The following is a 15,869-nucleotide window of genomic DNA, read 5'->3' as shown; positions in this document are numbered from 1 at the left end:
ACAACAGGTAATACTGCTAGACAATTCTATCTCTAACCCTCATTCCTTCTACAGCAAATTGTCCTCTCCATTTCTCCATGAAAGCCATTTTCAATACATTCCTTTCCCGAATATTCTGAGGGAATACTATACATTCTGCACCCATCACTTCAACTATTCGAATTGATACTTCATGTATTGCTCGATGAACTGCAGTTCGACTCAAACTGCAAAAAAGTTTCCTCACCAACACCCCTTTATAGCTATATCGCCAGCTTACAGTAGGTCGAGAGAATGAATTCATCTACGTAGGCATAAAAGCATATATCCTACACTAATATTCTTCCCCTTTTGGGCAGGTTTGAAGAACATAAATCTTTGTTGAGATAATAGATCAAGCATCAAAAATCTAGTCTCTGATAAGTTATTTGTCCCTATCTTAATAACTAAGCTTATATGTGTGTGGTTTTAGAGTTACAAACTTAGGTCTGCAGTGCTCTGTCCGTACAACAATTGTGATCGGTACAACAGCGGTTAACTACTAACTACTGCTACTACTGTATTAGGCATTCATGCAAGGATGTCTAGTCTTATAGCAATACTAACACGAGGAAGCGGTATTCAGATGAAAGAAAGCCTAAAATGAAACAATTCATATTAGATGGAAACGGTTCACTGGAAGTGATGTCCGGGACGATACGTCTGGAGTCTGGACAGAATGATCGAGCTCATTCTCTGAATATATGAGTTGTCTCGTTGATAAATATCAACTCGCCTGTAGTGTCGTGTGGCCTATAGGTTTACTTTTGTCCCAAGAAGCCAAAATTCAAATCAGTAAGATTCTGTTCTCCATCAGCAATCGAATCCAACAAGTGAGTTGAATGTTTTACCAGCATCCAAATGCCAAGAATAAAAATTTCCTATTCTTATAAAAGATGATCATACTTGGTTAATCCGAAAAATCGAGAAGTTTAGACATAAACTCGAAAATTAGCAAATGGCTACCAAAAGTATCACAACAAATTTTGAATTTCGGCGGCAAGACATTCACGGAACCAAAGTCGTCAATTCACCGTTCCGTGTTCCGTCGGAGCACGGAATCCTTAAAGGGATTCGAATATGTGTTCGAATATAATTAATGCGTTCGAATATATCCTTGTATAGTTGTTTGCAAAAACGGGAAATTAACTGTAAACGGTAACCGATCGAATCAAACTCGAATCCAGTTAAAATATTCATAATTCCTTTCCCTAACATCTACACCTTTCTCAGTTGATTCCAAATTTGTTAACAAATCCCTTGATTTATCTGTCAGTTTATAAATTTTATTCACTGGGTGAGTTCAGCAAAAAATTTAGGGGTATATATTGATAACAATCTCTCGTTCAACGAGCACGTTAAACACATTTACAAAACTTGTTTTTTTAAACTGAAATCCTTATACAAGTTTAAGTTCCAGCTTTCTCAAGAAACAAAGCTGAAATTAGTTCAATCATTGATTTATCCCCATATTGAATATTGCAGCTCAGTGTATTACAACTTCTTACCAGACTATAATAAACACAAACTTCAACGTATACAAAATGCTTGTATGAGATTTGTGTGCTGCATAAACTACCGTAATCATGTAACTCCATATTTATTGAAATTAGATCAGCTGAATATTGAGTTTAGAATTCGTTATCTCATATCTGTATTCTTATATAAACTATTGGAAAGCAAAACTCCTAATTACTTGTTCAGATTACTTAGTAAGCGATCTGATAATCATTCTATCAATTTAAGAAAAGATACATTTACCATTCCATATCATGTTACCACCAAATTTGAGGGATGTTTTTCTTACTTTGCACCAAAGTATCTAAATAATTTATTACCGTATATGCATTTGTCTATATATCAATTCAAAAGTACTTTGAAAATTAATTTCTTAGATGTTCAAAAACGATTGTAATCTTTTATGTTATCTTTATAATCTCATAATAGTTTGTTTTATATTATTTTTGTGTCTATTGTAATTGTTATTGTTATAGGTAGTCTTTCTTACTGTATGCTTATTTTTTTCCTAATTATGGGACGGGTGGAAGATAGCCTCCGGCTAACCCTTTTCCCTTTGTGTATAAAACCTGTTTTTGCACAATAAACATTATTATTATTATTATTATTATAGGACTCCCCCTATAATACTGGCAGGGCAGGGAGCCTTGAGCTCCTGAGGCCACAAAGTTTCAAATGTGAGAAGATTTCACTTTTCTAATTGTAAACAATACCAAAACGTTCATAAGATATAAATTATATTACACCTATAGCACAAATGTTTCAATTCTAAGGGGACTTTAATGAACCCAGGCTCCCCAAGGAAAAAAGGAGGATGTCTCTTCGATACTTGAGACGTCGCTGTTTTGAAGTTATACTTTACCTTTGATATAGCTATATCGCCAGCTTACAGTAGGTTGAGAGAATGAATTCATCTACATAGGCATAAAAGCATATATCCTACACTAATATTCTTCCCCTTTTGGGCAGGTTTGAAGAACATAAACCAACCGTCAACATCAAAGACTATGCCCCAGAGAGATGATGTGGAACCACCACATAAGAGACACAAAATGGACTTCCACAATGAATGTTATTCTGAATGCAGCTCAAAGCCCCCAAAACGAGGAAGAAAAATAATATATGAAAAATATTCCGTACAGAGAAGCATGTTTTTAGCGGTTGTCACTCGTCCAGATATATCATTCTCAGTGTTAGCAGATATTTGGAAAATCCAGGAAAGCAGCACTGGAAAGCAGTCAAACGTATTTTCAGATACCTAAAGGGTACTAAAAGTTATGGAATTCTATACAATGGTGGGAGCAACGAATATTTAAAAGCGTATTCAGATGCAGATTTTGCAGGAGACATTGATACTAGATATTCAACAACTGGCTATGTTACTTTATTATCAGGTTGTCCAGTTACATGGACATCTCAACGACAAAAGTGTTGCAACATCCACGACAGAATCTGAATATATTGCAGCTTGGGATGCCGCACGAGAAATAATATGGTTGAGAAGGTTGCTTAAAGAAATTGATGTTGACGTTTCAAATCCAACGGAACTTTTTGTTGATAATAGAAGTGCTATAAACTTGATGAGCTATAATGATCATCACAAACGAAAAAAATATCACTGTTGTTTACACCCAATCAGAAAACCAGTTGGCAGATATTTTAACCAAACCCTTACCACGAGAAAAATTTTCAACAAATCGACAAGGTCTGTGGGTAACGTCTTCGAAGTGAACAAAGAGTGGGAGTGTTGAAGTAATCCACGTTCACTTCATTTCGATTGATCTTGTTTTTATGATTCCTTGGAAATCGTTGTTGATTGAATGAGTTTTAATGTCATTGTTAATACATATAAAATGTATCGTTTGTATATTCATGATTAAAACCTGGTTCAGTAGAGTTTACAGTTCGATTTCCTACAAATTACAACAGGTAATACTGCTAGACAATTCTATCTCTAACCCTCATTCCTTCTACAGCAAATTGTCCTCTCCATTTCTCCATGAAAGCCATTTTCAATACATTCCTTTCCCGAATATTCTGAGGGAATACTATACATTCTGCACCCATCACTTCAACTATTCGAATTGATACTTCATGTATTGCTCGATGAACTGCAGTTCGACTCAAACTGCAAAAAAGTTTCCTCACCAACACCCCTTTATAGCTATATCGCCAGCTTACAGTAGGTCGAGAGAATGAATTCATCTACGTAGGCATAAAAGCATATATCCTACACTAATATTCTTCCCCTTTTGGGCAGGTTTGAAGAACATAAATCTTTGTTGAGATAATAGATCAAGCATCAAAAATCTAGTCTCTGATAAGTTATTTGTCCCTATCTTAATAACTAAGCTTATATGTGTGTGGTTTTAGAGTTACAAACTTAGGTCTGCAGTGCTCTGTCCGTACAACAATTGTGATCGGTACAACAGCGGTTAACTACTAACTACTGCTACTACTGTATTAGGCATTCATGCAAGGATGTCTAGTCTTATAGCAATACTAACACGAGGAAGCGGTATTCAGATGAAAGAAAGCCTAAAATGAAACAATTCATATTAGATGGAAACGGTTCACTGGAAGTGATGTCCGGGACGATACGTCTGGAGTCTGGACAGAATGATCGAGCTCATTCTCTGAATATATGAGTTGTCTCGTTGATAAATATCAACTCGCCTGTAGTGTCGTGTGGCCTATAGGTTTACTTTTGTCCCAAGAAGCCAAAATTCAAATCAGTAAGATTCTGTTCTCCATCAGCAATCGAATCCAACAAGTGAGTTGAATGTTTTACCAGCATCCAAATGCCAAGAATAAAAATTTCCTATTCTTATAAAAGATGATAATACTAGATTAATCCGAAAAATCGAGACGTTTAGACATAAACTCGAAAATTAGCAAATGGCTACCAAAAGTATCACAACAAATTTTGAATTTCGGCGGCAAGACATTCACGGAACCAAAGTCGTCAATTCACCGTTCCGTGTTCCGTCGGAGCACGGAATCCTTAAAGGGATTCGAATATGTGTTCGAATATAATTAATGCGTTCGAATATATCCTTGTATAGTTGTTTGCAAAAACGGGAAATTAACTGTAAACGGTAACCGATCGAATCAAACTCGAATCCAGTTAAAATATTCATAATTCCTTTCCCTAACATCTACACCTTTCTCAGTTGATTCCAAATTTGTTAACAAATCCCTTGATTTATCTGTCAGTTTATAAATTTTATTCACTGGGTGAGTTCAGCAAAAAATTTAGGGGTATATATTGATAACAATCTCTCGTTCAACGAGCACGTTAAACACATTTACAAAACTTGTTTTTTTAAACTGAAATCCTTATACAAGTTTAAGTTCCAGCTTTCTCAAGAAACAAAGCTGAAATTAGTTCAATCATTGATTTATCCCCATATTGAATATTGCAGCTCAGTGTATTACAACTTCTTACCAGACTATAATAAACACAAACTTCAACGTATACAAAATGCTTGTATGAGATTTGTGTGCTGCATAAACTACCGTAATCATGTAACTCCATATTTATTGAAATTAGATCAGCTGAATATTGAGTTTAGAATTCGTTATCTCATATCTGTATTCTTATATAAACTATTGGAAAGCAAAACTCCTAATTACTTGTTCAGATTACTTAGTAAGCGATCTGATAATCATTCTATCAATTTAAGAAAAGATACATTTACCATTCCATATCATGTTACCACCAAATTTGAGGGATGTTTTCCTTACTTTGCACCAAAGTATCTAAATAATTTATTACCGTATATGCATTTGTCTATATATCAATTCAAAAGTACTTTGAAAATTAATTTCTTAGATGTTCAAAAACGATTGTAATCTTTTATGTTATCTTTATAATCTCATAATAGTTTGTTTTATATTATTTTTGTGTCTATTGTAATTGTTATTGTTATAGGTAGTCTTTCTTACTGTATGCTTATTTTTTTCCTAATTATGGGACGGGTGGAAGATAGCCTCCGGCTAACCCTTTTCCCTTTGTGTATAAAACCTGTTTTTGCACAATAAACATTATTATTATTATTATTATTATAGGACTCCCCCTATAATACTGGCAGGGCAGGGAGCCTTGAGCTCCTGAGGCCACAAAGTTTCAAATGTGAGAAGATTTCACTTTTCTAATTGTAAACAATACCAAAACGTTCATAAGATATAAATTATATTACACCTATAGCACAAATGTTTCAATTCTAAGGGGACTTTAATGAACCCAGGCTCCCCAAGGAAAAAAGGAGGATGTCTCTTCGATACTTGAGACGTCGCTGTTTTGAAGTTATACTTTACCTTTGATATAGCTATATCGCCAGCTTACAGTAGGTTGAGAGAATGAATTCATCTACATAGGCATAAAAGCATATATCCTACACTAATATTCTTCCCCTTTTGGGCAGGTTTGAAGAACATAAACCAACCGTCAACATCAAAGACTATGCCCCAGAGAGATGATGTGGAACCACCACATAAGAGACACAAAATGGACTTCCACAATGAATGTTATTCTGAATGCAGCTCAAAGCCCCCAAAACGAGGAAGAAAAATAATATATGAAAAATATTCCGTACAGAGAAGCATGTTTTTAGCGGTTGTCACTCGTCCAGATATATCATTCTCAGTGTTAGCAGAGTTAGCAGATATTTGGAAAATCCAGGAAAGCAGCACTGGAAAGCAGTCAAACGTATTTTCAGATACCTGAAGGGTACTAAAAGTTATGGAATTCTATACAATGGTGGGAGCAACGAATATTTAAAAGCGTATTCAGATGCAGATTTTGCAGGAGACATTGATACTAGATATTCAACAACTGGCTATGTTACTTTATTATCAGGTTGTCCAGTTACATGGACATCTCAACGACAAAAGTGTTGCAACATCCACGACAGAATCTGAATATATTGCAGCTTGGGATGCCGCACGAGAAATAATATGGTTGAGAAGGTTGCTTAAAGAAATTGATGTTGACGTTTCAAATCCAACGGAACTTTTTGTTGATAATAGAAGTGCTATAAACTTGATGAGCTATAATGATCATCACAAACGAAAAAAATATCACTGTTGTTTACACCCAATCAGAAAACCAGTTGGCAGATATTTTAACCAAACCCTTACCACGAGAAAAATTTTCAACAAATCGACAAGGTCTGTGGGTAACGTCTTCGAAGTGAACAAAGAGTGGGAGTGTTGAAGTAATCCACGTTCACTTCATTTCGATTGATCTTGTTTTTATGATTCCTTGGAAATCGTTGTTGATTGAATGAGTTTTAATGTCATTGTTAATACATATAAAATGTATCGTTTGTATATTCATGATTAAAACCTGGTTCAGTAGAGTTTACAGTTCGATTTCCTACAAATTACAACAGGTAATACTGCTAGACAATTCTATCTCTAACCCTCATTCCTTCTACAGCAAATTGTCCTCTCCATTTCTCCATGAAAGCCATTTTCAATACATTCCTTTCCCGAATATTCTGAGGGAATACTATACATTCTGCACCCATCACTTCAACTATTCGAATTGATACTTCATGTATTGCTCGATGAACTGCAGTTCGACTCAAACTGCAAAAAAGTTTCCTCACCAACACCCCTTTATAGCTATATCGCCAGCTTACAGTAGGTCGAGAGAATGAATTCATCTACGTAGGCATAAAAGCATATATCCTACACTAATATTCTTCCCCTTTTGGGCAGGTTTGAAGAACATAAATCTTTGTTGAGATAATAGATCAAGCATCAAAAATCTAGTCTCTGATAAGTTATTTGTCCCTATCTTAATAACTAAGCTTATATGTGTGTGGTTTTAGAGTTACAAACTTAGGTCTGCAGTGCTCTGTCCGTACAACAATTGTGATCGGTACAACAGCGGTTAACTACTAACTACTGCTACTACTGTATCAGGCATTCATGCAAGGATGTCTAGTCTTATAGCAATACTAACACGAGGAAGCGGTATTCAGATGAAAGAAAGCCTAAAATGAAACAATTCATATTAGATGGAAACGGTTCACTGGAAGTGATGTCCGGGACGATACGTCTGGAGTCTGGACAGAATGATCGAGCTCATTCTCTGAATATATGAGTTGTCTCGTTGATAAATATCAACTCGCCTGTAGTGTCGTGTGGCCTATAGGTTTACTTTTGTCCCAAGAAGCCAAAATTCAAATCAGTAAGATTCTGTTCTCCATCAGCAATCGAATCCAACAAGTGAGTTGAATGTTTTACCAGCATCCAAATGCCAAGAATAAAAATTTCCTATTCTTATAAAAGATGATAATACTTGATTAATCCGAAAAATCGAGAAGTTTAGACATAAACTCGAAAATTAGCAAATGGCTACCAAAAGTATCACAACAAATTTTGAATTTCGGCGGCAAGACATTCACGGAACCAAAGTCGTCAATTCACCGTTCCGTGTTCCGTCGGAGCACGGAATCCTTAAAGGGATTCGAATATGTGTTCGAATATAATTAATGCGTTCGAATATATCCTTGTATAGTTGTTTGCAAAAACGGGAAATTAACTGTAAACGGTAACCGATCGAATCAAACTCGAATCCAGTTAAAATATTCATAATTCCTTTCCCTAACATCTACACCGTTCTCAGTTGATTCCAAATTTGTTAACAAATCCCTTGATTTATCTGTCAGTTTATAAATTTTATTCAACCGTTATTATAGGACTCCCCCTATAATACTGGCAGGGCAGGGCAGGGAGCCTTGAGCTCCTGAAGCCACAAAGTTTCAAATGTGAGAAGATTTCACTTTTCTAATTGTAAACAATACCAAAATGTTCATAAGATATAAATTATATTACACCTATAGCACAAATGTTTCAATTCTAAGGGGACTCTAATGAACCCAGGCTCCCCAAGGAAAAAAGGAGGATGTCTCTTCGATACTTGAGACGTCGCTGTTTTGAAGTTATACTTTACCTTTGATATAGCTATATCGCCAGCTTACAGTAGGTTGAGAGAATGAATTCATCTACATAGGCATAAAAGCATATATCCTACACTAATATTCTTCCCCTTTTGGGCAGGTTTGAAGAACATAAACCAACCGTCAACATCAAAGACTATGCCCCAGAGAGATGATGTGGAACCACCACATAAGAGACACAAAATGGACTTCCACAATGAATGTTATTCTGAATGCAGCTCAAAGCCCCCAAAACGAGGAAGAAAAATAATATATGAAAAATATTCCGTACAGAGAAGCATGTTTTTAGCGGTTGTCACTCGTCCAGATATATCATTCTCAGTGTTAGCAGATATTTGGAAAATCCAGGAAAGCAGCACTGGAAAGCAGTCAAACGTATTTTCAGATACCTAAAGGGTACTAAAAGTTATGGAATTCTATACAATGGTGGGAGCAACGAATATTTAAAAGCGTATTCAGATGCAGATTTTGCAGGAGACATTGATACTAGATATTCAACAACTGGCTATGTTACTTTATTATCAGGTTGTCCAGTTACATGGACATCTCAACGACAAAAGTGTTGCAACATCCACGACAGAATCTGAATATATTGCAGCTTGGGATGCCGCACGAGAAATAATATGGTTGAGAAGGTTGCTTAAAGAAATTGATGTTGACGTTTCAAATCCAACGGAACTTTTTGTTGATAATAGAAGTGCTATAAACTTGATGAGCTATAATGATCATCACAAACGAAAAAAATATCACTGTTGTTTACACCCAATCAGAAAACCAGTTGGCAGATATTTTAACCAAACCCTTACCACGAGAAAAATTTTCAACAAATCGACAAGGTCTGTGGGTAACGTCTTCGAAGTGAACAAAGAGTGGGAGTGTTGAAGTAATCCACGTTCACTTCATTTCGATTGATCTTGTTTTTATGATTCCTTGGAAATCGTTGTTGATTGAATGAGTTTTAATGTCATTGTTAATACATATAAAATGTATCGTTTGTATATTCATGATTAAAACCTGGTTCAGTAGAGTTTACAGTTCGATTTCCTACAAATTACAACAGGTAATACTGCTAGACAATTCTATCTCTAACCCTCATTCCTTCTACAGCAAATTGTCCTCTCCATTTCTCCATGAAAGCCATTTTCAATACATTCCTTTCCCGAATATTCTGAGGGAATACTATACATTCTGCACCCATCACTTCAACTATTCGAATTGATACTTCATGTATTGCTCGATGAACTGCAGTTCGACTCAAACTGCAAAAAAGTTTCCTCACCAACACCCCTTTATAGCTATATCGCCAGCTTACAGTAGGTCGAGAGAATGAATTCATCTACGTAGGCATAAAAGCATATATCCTACACTAATATTCTTCCCCTTTTGGGCAACACCCCTTTATAGCTATATCGCCAGCTTACAGTAGGTCGAGAGAATGAATTCATCTACGTAGGCATAAAAGCATATATCCTACACTAATATTCTTCCCTTTTGGGCAGGTTTGAAGAACATAAATCTTTGTTGAGATAATAGATCAAGCATCAAAAATCTAGTCTCTGATAAGTTATTTGTCCCTATCTTAATAACTAAGCTATATGTGTGTGGTTTTAGAGTTACAAACTTAGGTCTGCAGTGCTCTGTCCGTACAACAATTGTGATCGGTACAACAGCGGTTAACTACTAACTACTGCTACTACTGTATCAGGCATTCATGCAAGGATGTCTAGTCTTATAGCAATACTAACACGAGAAAGCGGTATTCAGATGAAAGAAAGCCTAAAATGAAACAATTCATATTAGATGGAAACGGTTCACTGGAAGTGATGTCCGGGACGATACGTCTGGAGTCTGGACAGAATGATCGAGCTCATTCTCTGAATATATGAGTTGTCTCGTTGATAAATATCAACTCGCCTGTAGTGTCGTGTGGCCTATAGGTTTACTTTTGTCCCAAGAAGCCAAAATTCAAAAAGTAAGATTCTGTTCTCCATAACCAATTGAATCCAACAAGTGAGTTGAATGTTTTACCAGCATCCAAATGCCAAGAATAAAAATTTCCTATTCTTATAAAAGATGATAATACTTGATTAATCCGAAAAATCGAGAAGTTTAGACATAAACTCGAAAATTAGCAAATGGCTACCAAAAGTATCACAACAAATTTTGAATTTCGGCGGCAAGACATTCACGGAACCAAAGTCGTCAATTCACCGTTCCGTGTTCCGTCGGAGCACGGAATCCTTAAAGGGATTCGAATATGTGTTCGAATATAATTAATGCGTTCGAATATATCCTTGTATAGTTGTTTGCAAAAACGGGAAATTAACTGTAAACGGTAACCGATCAAATCAAACTCGAATCCAGTTAAAATATTCATAATTCCTTTCCCTAACATCTACACCGTTCTCAGTTGATTCCAAATTTGTTAACAAATCCCTTGATTCATCTGTCAGTTTATAAATTTTATTCAACCGTTATTATAGGACTCCCCCTATAATACTGGCAGGGCAGGGCAGGGAGCCTTAAGCTCCTGAGGCCACAAAGTTTCAAATGTGAGAAGATTTCACTTTTCTAATTGTAAACAATACCAAAATGTTCATAAGATATAAATTATATTACACCTATAGCACAAATGTTTCAATTCTAAGGGGACTTTAATGAACCCAGGCTCCCCAAGGAAAAAAGGAGGATGTCTCTTCGATACTTGAGACGTCGCTGTTTTGAAGTTATACTTTACCTCTGATATAGCTATATCGCCAGCTTACAGTAGGTTGAGAGAATGAATTCATCTACATAGGCATAAAAGCATATATCCTACACTAATATTCTTCCCCTTTTGGGCAGGTTTGAAGAACATAAACCAACCGTCAACATCAAAGACTATGCCCCAGAGAGATGATGTGGAACCACCACATAAGAGACACAAAATGGACTTCCACAATGAATGTTATTCTGAATGCAGCTCAAAGCCCCCAAAACGAGGAAGAAAAATAATATATGAAAAATATTCCGTACAGAGAAGCATGTTTTTAGCGGTTGTCACTCGTCCAGATATATCATTCTCAGTGTTAGCAGATATTTGGAAAATCCAGGAAAGCAGCACTGGAAAGCAGTCAAACGTATTTTCAGATACCTGAAGGGTACTAAAAGTTATGGAATTCTATACAATGGTGGGAGCAACGAATATTTAAAAGCGTATTCAGATGCAGATTTTGCAGGAGACATTGATACTAGATATTCAACAACTGGCTATGTTACTTTATTATCAGGTTGTCCAGTTACATGGACATCTCAACGACAAAAGTGTTGCAACATCCACGACAGAATCTGAATATATTGCAGCTTGGGATGCCGCACGAGAAATAATATGGTTGAGAAGGTTGCTTAAAGAAATTGATGTTGACGTTTCAAATCCAACGGAACTTTTTGTTGATAATAGAAGTGCTATAAACTTGATGAGCTATAATGATCATCACAAACGAAAAAAATATCACTGTTGTTTACACCCAATCAGAAAACCAGTTGGCAGATATTTTAACCAAACCCTTACCACGAGAAAAATTTTCAACAAATCGACAAGGTCTGTGGGTAACGTCTTCGAAGTGAACAAAGAGTGGGAGTGTTGAAGTAATCCAAGTTCACTTCATTTCGATTGATCTTGTTTTTATGATTCCTTGGAAATCGTTGTTGATTGAATGAGTTTTAATGTCATTGTTAATACATATAAAATGTATCGTTTGTATATTCATGATTAAAACCTGGTTCAGTAGAGTTTACAGTTCGATTTCCTACAAATTACAACAGGTAATACTGCTAGACAATTCTATCTCTAACCCTCATTCCTTCTACAGCAAATTGTCCTCTCCATTTCTCCATGAAAGCCATTTTCAATACATTCCTTTCCCGAATATTCTGAGGGAATACTATACATTCTGCACCCATCACTTCAACTATTCGAATTGATACTTCATGTATTGCTCGATGAACTGCAGTTCGACTCAAACTGCAAAAAAGTTTCCTCACCAACACCCCTTTATAGCTATATCGCCAGCTTACAGTAGGTCGAGAGAATGAATTCATCTACGTAGGCATAAAAGCATATATCCTACACTAATATTCTTCCCCTTTTGGGCAGGTTTGAAGAACATAAATCTTTGTTGAGATAATAGATCAAGCATCAAAAATCTAGTCTCTGATAAGTTATTTGTCCCTATCTTAATAACTAAGCTTATATGTGTGTGTCTTCCTCAAGGTGGCTTGCAGAACAAGAATGGTTTTAGAGTTACAAACTTAGGTCTGCAGTGCTCTGTCCGTACAACAATTGTGATCGGTACAACAGCGGTTAACTACTAACTACTGCTACTACTGTATTAGGCATTCATGCAAGGATGTCTAGTCTTATAGCAATACTAACACGAGGAAGCGGTATTCAGATGAAAGAAAGCCTAAAATGAAACAATTCATATTAGATGGAAACGGTTCACTGGAAGTGATGTCCGGGACGATACGTCTGGAGTCTGGACAGAATGATCAAGCTCATTCTCTGAATATATGAGTTGTCTCGTTGATAAATATCAACTCGCCTGTAGTGTCGTGTGGCCTATAGGTTTACTTTTGTCCCAAGAAGCCAAAATTCAAATCAGTAAGATTCTGTTCTCCATAAGCAATTGAATCCAACAAGTGAGTTGAATGTTTTACCAGCATCCAAATGCCAAGAATAAAAATTTCCTATTCTTATAAAAGATGATCATACTTGATTAATCCGAAAAATCGAGAAGTTTAGACATAAACTCGAAAATTAGCAAATGGCTACCAAAAGTATCACAACAAATTTTGAATTTCGGCGGCAAGACATTCACGGAACCAAAGTCGTCAATTCACCGTTCCGTGTTCCGTCGGAGCACGGAATCCTTAAAGGGATTCGAATATGTGTTCGAATATAATTAATGCGTTCGAATATATCCTTGTATAGTTGTTTGCAAAAACGGGAAATTAACTGTAAACGGTAACCGATCGAATCAAACTCGAATCCAGTTAAAATATTCATAATTCCTTTCCCTAACATCTACACCTTTCTCAGTTGATTCCAAATTTGTTAACAAATCCCTTGATTTATCTGTCAGTTTATAAATTTTATTCAACCGTTATTATAGGACTCCCCCTATAATACTGGCAGGGCAGGGAGCCTTGAGCTCCTGAGGCCACAAAGTTTCAAATGTGAGAAGATTTCACTTTTCTAATTGTAAACAATACCAAAATGTTCATAAGATATAAATTATATTACACCTATAGCACAAATGTTTCAATTCTAAGGGGACTCTAATGAACCCAGGCTCCCCAAGGAAAAAAGGAGGATGTCTCTTCGATACTTGAGACGTCGCTGTTTTGAAGAGAGAGAGAGAGAGAGAGAGAATATGCTTTATTGTATACATGATAAATCATGGTTACAAAGCTTAAAAATAGTACAAAATAATACATATAAAATATTAAAATCAGTACAAGGTGTGTGTACACACACACCAACAGACACCCACATGCCTAGTACATACATTAAAAACACAATAAAGTCCTAAGCCTGAGTCAATTTTTACAAGAGAGAAAATAAAGTTATACTTTACCTTTGATATAGCTATATCGCCAGCTTACAGTAGGTTGAGAGAATGAATTCATCTACATAGGCATAAAAGCATATATCCTACACTAATATTCTTCCCCTTTTGGGCAGGTTTGAAGAACATAAACCAACCGTCAACATCAAAGACTATGCCCCAGAGAGATGATGTGGAACCACCACATAAGAGACACAAAATGGACTTCCACAATGAATGTTATTCTGAATGCAGCTCAAAGCCCCCAAAACGAGGAAGAAAAATAATATATGAAAAATATTCCGTACAGAGAAGCATGTTTTTAGCGGTTGTCACTCGTCCAGATATATCATTCTCAGTGTTAGCAGATATTTGGAAAATCCAGGAAAGCAGCACTGGAAAGCAGTCAAACGTATTTTCAGATACCTAAAGGGTACTAAAAGTTATGGAATTCTATACAATGGTGGGAGCAACGAATATTTAAAAGCGTATTCAGATGCAGATTTTGCAGGAGACATTGATACTAGATATTCAACAACTGGCTATGTTACTTTATTATCAGGTTGTCCAGTTACATGGACATCTCAACGACAAAAGTGTTGCAACATCCACGACAGAATCTGAATATATTGCAGCTTGGGATGCCGCACGAGAAATAATATGGTTGAGAAGGTTGCTTAAAGAAATTGATGTTGACGTTTCAAATCCAACGGAACTTTTTGTTGATAATAGAAGTGCTATAAACTTGATGAGCTATAATGATCATCACAAACGAAAAAAATATCACTGTTGTTTACACCCAATCAGAAAACCAGTTGGCAGATATTTTAACCAAACCCTTACCACGAGAAAAATTTTCAACAAATCGACAAGGTCTGTGGGTAACGTCTTCGAAGTGAACAAAGAGTGGGAGTGTTGAAGTAATCCACGTTCACTTCATTTCGATTGATCTTGTTTTTATGATTCCTTGGAAATCGTTGTTGATTGAATGAGTTTTAATGTCATTGTTAATACATATAAAATGTATCGTTTGTATATTCATGATTAAAACCTGGTTCAGTAGAGTTTACAGTTCGATTTCCTACAAATTACAACAGGTAATACTGCTAGACAATTCTATCTCTAACCCTCATTCCTTCTACAGCAAATTGTCCTCTCCATTTCTCCATGAAAGCCATTTTCAATACATTCCTTTCCCGAATATTCTGAGGGAATACTATACATTCTGCACCCATCACTTCAACTATTCGAATTGATACTTCATGTATTGCTCGATGAACTGCAGTTCGACTCAAACTGCAAAAAAGTTTCCTCACCAACACCCCTTTATAGCTATATCGCCAGCTTACAGTAGGTCGAGAGAATGAATTCATCTACGTAGGCATAAAAGCATATATCCTACACTAATATTCTTCCCCTTTTGGGCAGGTTTGAAGAACATAAATCTTTGTTGAGATAATAGATCAAGCATCAAAAATCTAGTCTCTGATAAGTTATTTGTCCCTATCTTAATAACTAAGCTTATATGTGTGTGTCTCCCTCAAGGTGGCTTGCAGAACAAGAATGGTTTTAGAGTTACAAACTTAGGTCTGCAGTGCTCTGTCCGTACAACAATTGTGATCGGTACAACAGCGGTTAACTACTAACTACTGCTACTACTGTATTAGGCATTCATGCAAGGATGTCTAGTCTTATAGCAATACTAACACGAGGAAGCGGTATTCAGATGAAAGAAAGCCTAAAATGAAACAATTCATATTAGATGGAAACG

General features: G+C 36.1%; 1 protein-coding gene and 3 long non-coding RNA genes across 4 annotated transcripts in view; 3 read left to right on the top strand and 1 right to left on the bottom strand.

Annotated features, from left to right (window-relative positions):
* Nucleotides 1-15,869, bottom strand: part of LOC111516209 (MICOS complex subunit Mic60) — a 162,617-nt gene that overhangs the window by 77,779 nt on the left and 68,969 nt on the right. The window lies entirely within an intron of this gene.
* Nucleotides 985-3,432, top strand: LOC141480677 (uncharacterized). The gene is made up of 2 exons (XR_012464491.1): nucleotides 985-2,427; nucleotides 2,506-3,432. It is a non-coding gene; the product is annotated as an uncharacterized lncRNA (long non-coding RNA).
* LOC141480674 (uncharacterized) lies at nucleotides 4,449-9,537 on the top strand. Its single transcript, XR_012464488.1, has 2 exons — nucleotides 4,449-7,263; nucleotides 8,611-9,537. It is a non-coding gene; the product is annotated as an uncharacterized lncRNA (long non-coding RNA).
* LOC141480671 (uncharacterized) lies at nucleotides 11,067-15,162 on the top strand. The gene is made up of 2 exons (XR_012464486.1): nucleotides 11,067-12,645; nucleotides 14,236-15,162. It is a non-coding gene; the product is annotated as an uncharacterized lncRNA (long non-coding RNA).

The sequence above is a fragment of the Leptinotarsa decemlineata genome, unplaced genomic scaffold (genome assembly GCF_025532065.1).
Source record: "Leptinotarsa decemlineata unplaced genomic scaffold, Ldec_3_MD MMD2_P_RNA_scaffold_12, whole genome shotgun sequence".
NCBI lineage: Eukaryota > Metazoa > Arthropoda > Insecta > Coleoptera > Chrysomelidae > Leptinotarsa > Leptinotarsa decemlineata.
The sequence above is the reverse complement of the archived record's forward strand: the minus strand, read 5'-3'. Positions and strand labels throughout refer to the sequence as shown.